This window comes from Macrotis lagotis, chromosome 1 (assembly GCF_037893015.1).
Source record: "Macrotis lagotis isolate mMagLag1 chromosome 1, bilby.v1.9.chrom.fasta, whole genome shotgun sequence".
Lineage (NCBI taxonomy): Eukaryota > Metazoa > Chordata > Mammalia > Peramelemorphia > Peramelidae > Macrotis > Macrotis lagotis.
The window spans coordinates 273,337,800-273,342,758 of NC_133658.1; the positions used below are offsets into that span (position 1 = coordinate 273,337,800).

The 4,959-nt window shown below is 36.3% G+C and overlaps 1 pseudogene; it reads right to left on the minus strand.

The window, feature by feature from the left end:
• Nucleotides 1-3,505: 3,505 nt before the first annotated feature.
• On the minus strand, nt 3,506-4,037 carry LOC141516219 (small ribosomal subunit protein uS13-like; annotated as a pseudogene).
• Nucleotides 4,038-4,959: the final 922 nt, after the last annotated feature.

Below are 4,959 nucleotides of genomic sequence, written 5' to 3' on the forward strand. Positions count from 1 at the left end.
ATCTTAATTGAACTCTCTTTTCTCTCATATCCCGTGCCACTTAATATGTATGTCACAACATTCAGCATTTCTTTATACTGCTATATATCTGAACCCCAAATTTCAAAACTGGAAAAGGACCTGAGAGGTAATTTAGTTCAATTCCCATCTTAATGCCTGGTCCTCACCCATACTCTCATTATATAGATGAGGAAACTGTTCCAGAGTGGAATGATTCACACAAGATTATATTACTTTTGACTGTTATTTTGCTCACATTAGTCTTGAATGCAGGGAACATGTGGGACTAAAAATATCTCACTTTCTAGGCACATGATTCCAACATAGAAAAAATAGCCTTAGTTCTTTATGACCTTACATAAATAAGCTTAAGGTGTTTATTGTTACTGATTTTATCCATCACTTTTATTAATGCTGTAAAAGGAGCCTGGAATAGATTTAAGCATTGGGGCTCTAAGGAAGCAAAAACTCCTAAGGAAATCTCCAAATTCATAGAGAAATAATAAAATCATAGGATTTAAAGTTAGGAGGGAATCCAAGATCATTCAGTCAAACCCTTTTATTTTTAAATTATGAAAACTGAGGACCTGAAAGAGGAAATGAGTTGCCCATGGTCACAGAAGTAGTAAGTAGCAATACTAGGATGTGAAGCCAGGGTCTCTGATTCTAAATCTAGTCTTTTTCAATTATATCAGATTGCTTTTGAGAGGTTTTTCCAAGTTAGTCATTAAAATAAGCATCAGAAATTAAAAAGCAGCACTCTCCCTTCCACAGACATCAATAATTAGATCATCAATAAATCAGCAAGCAATTATTAAAAGCTTACTGTATGCCAGGTGCTGTTAGGCCAAGCTTTCACTGTGAAACACAAAGAAAATTCAAATGCCTTGGATAATGACTGTCTGTGAGCTGAAATGCATTGAATGACCCCCTCAAGTTCATAGTCTTCACTATATAGGGCAAATTAATCTCAGTCCATCTGACTGTGATTTTCCATTTATTCCCCAGTTAGAGCAGAGGCAGACAGACAATTATCGTTTTCTCTTTCTTTTTTTCTTTTTATTTCTCCTTCCTTTTATCGCTACTTCTTTTCCCCATCTATTTCTTTTTTTTTTATTCTCTCCTCTTTCTCCTTCCCTTTTTATCTCCCTCCTACCTTCTCATTTCTTTTGCAATACTCTTCCACTTTGTAGTGAAGATACATGGTTCTGGAGCACATGATGACAGTGATAAGAGGCAAGATTGCCTAAGACCTGGGTGGAAATATTACTATATCAAGCCCACAAAATACCACCAAAAAAAAGAGGAACAAAGTAAAGAACAGAGAAGTAAAATTGACTGTGGAGGTGATAAGGAGAGTAAGGAATTTGTTTTAGCAGGAAAAGAGCTGGACTGAGAGTTTGGAGACTTAGAGAACTGGGTTCTAATATTGGCTCTGTTGTCATTCATTGTATGACTTTTGATCACAGAGTCAGTTAATATTTTAGAATCTTCAAAGTACATTATTTCATTCAAAGTTCAACTCAAGTTTAACTTTGCATGAGACCATTCCTGAGTTTTCTCTAATAGCTAATATTTCTCCTAAATCCTAAATTAACTTGTATTTATTTTGTATATATTTTGAAAGGAGCAGCATTGCTTAGTAGTTAAAGAGCCAGCTTCTGAGTCAGAAAGAAAAAGATGGGTTCAATGTTTGCTTCTAACGCTTATGACATTGGGCAAGTTACACTTAACCTCTCAGTACCCTCTAGGGAGTTTTCTAAGATCATAAATTACAGAGAATATATCAATCTTCATTGGTAGAATGCCTCAACTAGGAGTTCTCTATGCTGATAAAATCACCATTTCAGTGTCTATCCATATGTGTGTGTATAAATATATGCATGTATCTGTATATGTATATACATACACACATAAACATATACTTATGTTGGCTCCCCTAATAAAATGGAAACTTCAAAACAGCAGGGATTGTTTAACTTTTTATCTCCATTGTCTAATACTGTGCTTGAAACATAGTAGACAAAATATTGTCAATTGATTCTCACAATATGAGGTAGATATAACAAGTGATATCCATTTTGTAGAAAAGTAAGTTGAAGTTCATACATTGCCAAAGTAAAATGAACAGTAAGAACCAAGGTGAGAAATTAATTTGTAGTTCAATGTTCTTGTTCTTGTCATTATGCCAGATCAGGAGTTGACTAAAGGAGGAGGGAAATGTGCTTTATTAGAAAGAATCATAGGATTTCAGACCTTAGACCATATCTAAAATATCTATAGCTGAATATGGATCACCTATATAACATCCCCCACAGCATCACTTGAAGACCATTAATTGTTTGGAATACATTAATTCTAAGACAATATATTCATGTATTGGCATGTATTAGCATTAATTGGTAAGAAGTCCCCCCCCAATCTGTTTCTCTCCAACTTCCATTAATTGCTCCTAGTTCTATCTTCTTTAGCCAAATATTACAGATATAATAACTCTTTACCATTATCATGTTCCTCACTTACAAATCATTTTTTTTTTAGTTTTTGCAAGGCAATGGGGTTAAGTGGCTTGCCCAAGGCCACACAGCTAGGTAATTAAGTGTCTGAGGCCAGATTTGAACTCAGGTACTCCTGACTCCAGGGCCAGTGCTCTATCCACTGAGCCACCTAGCTGCCCCTTACAAATTATTTTCTACATTTTAAATATCAATGGTTCCTTAAGTCCAGTTTCCTATAACATGGTCTCTAGCCCTACCATCTAACCACAATCTTGGGGATATTCTCCAGTTTGACAGCGACCTTTTTAAAACATATTACAAGGAACTTAGCATAAATCACAGATGCAATGTGATCTAGCAGAAGTATAATTAAATTACTTACCTTTGTCCTATGGTTTTAAACATCACCTAAATTTCATCTTATTGTATTGATATCATTCAGATCTTTTTTCATATGAACTCTAGTGAATTAGGACTCAAAAATGCCTCTAATCTTAGTTTGACCACTATATAATCACATGACCCTAATCACATAGCTTCTTTGGAACCTGATTTCCTTATTTGTAAAATATTACAGAGTAGGGAGGTGGGAGGGTGAGGTTGGTTCAAATGATCTTTAATGCTCCTATTAGTTCAAGTATTCTTTGATAATAAAAGACGTTGAGTAACTCCTGAAGCAGTAGTATTTTGACCTGTTAATTCTTGGTGCCTACCTCATCTAGAACTGTCCAAGGCACTCAACAGGGCAAACTCCATAGGTTAAGCCTCCTGCCTCCTTAGGATTTACATGGCGTTACCTCCCTGATACCATAGTCCTTTTCAAGAATGAAGGACACACAACATAGTACATGGAAAAGGATGGCATAGTCAGAACTAAATGTAAATGGTATAATGTGGTGGTATGAATGGGGTACCAGGGAATTTTCCACCCACAAATATCTCTACTTCTAGCCATAATTGTAGGAATCCTACCACTAAAATTTCATTCCCTGTTATCTTCCTTAATCTTTTTTTTTGATATAAACTATTTATTAATAGACAAGGCCAGTGAAGATGTTTACTTCTTCTTGGACACACCCACAGTGCGACCCCTGTGGCCTGTAGTCTTGGTGTGCTGGCCTTGGACACGGAGACCCCAGAAGTGCCAAAACCCACGATGTGCCCGAATCTTTTTCAGTCGCTCCAGATCTTCACGCAACTTATTGTCCAGACCGTTGGCCAGAACCTGGCTATATTTTCCATCCTTTACATCCTTCTGCCTGTTGAGGAACCAGTCTGGAATCTTGTATTGCCATGGATTTTGCATGATGGTGATCACACGCTCCACCTCATCTTCAGTGAGTTCACCAGCCCTCTTGGTGAGGTCAATATCTGCTTTCCTCAGTACTACATGAGCATATCTTCAACCCACACCCTTGATGGCTGTGATGGCAAAAGCTATTTTCCATCATCCATCAATGTTGGTGTTGAGCACTCTCAAAATGTGCTGGAACTTCTCGGGGATTACAAGAGACATGGCTACAACGGCAGCGTGAGAGCCTTCTCTAGAAGAGGCTTCCTTAATCTTTTATTAAAATTTAAATGCCCCTCAGGTTGGAGGGAGAAATAACATAAGAACTAATGATTCATTAACACTTGAAAGGGTTTGAGTTGCACATTTTTTGAATCTCAGAATTAATAGTAACTGAAGGTTTAATCTAATTCAATTTTCCATGCAACCTTGATAGGTGATTTCCTAATTGACTCAAATATTTTTGGTGAGAAGGATTATAGAATTATACATTCAGAGTTGGAAGGGATCTTAGAGGCTATCTACTCTAACCTCATTTTACCAATGATGAAACTGAGTTCCAGAGAAGTTTGAGAAAGTAGTCCAGTTTTTACTAGTACTGATACTAATGAGTAGCAGAGTTATTAAACAATCCCCTGATGTCAAATCCAAAGATTTTTCTACTAATCTAAGCTACCTCATGAGACATTAATTGATTACTACCTCATTAATTGAGAGCCAGCAGAGAACAAAATAGATAAATAAATAAATGGAGAGACTAGGGAAACAAGAAAGGGGAAAGACAAAGTCTACTCACTTCAGGATTTGTTCAAGCTTCAGACACAGTAGTATGAATACTCATCAAAGAAATCAGCTGTAAGAATTGTTTGATGCCAGATAAGTAGATCTATTTTAGAGCAGTAATATTAATATTTTTCACCTTGAGGAATCAAATAATGATTCTTCTGGGAGGGAAAGGGGGAGTCTGTTAAAAAGGGAAAGAAAGAGAACAAATTTTTATGAAGCACCTACTATGTGCCAACACTGTACTGAGCATTTTACAAGTATTATGTCATTTGACCTCAAAGGAATACTTCCCCTAGAATGTGCCAACACATCCAACTAATTATCTATGCAAGTATATAATTATACTCTTCCTCAGACTCATCACAAAAGAAAAAAAATCCCTGT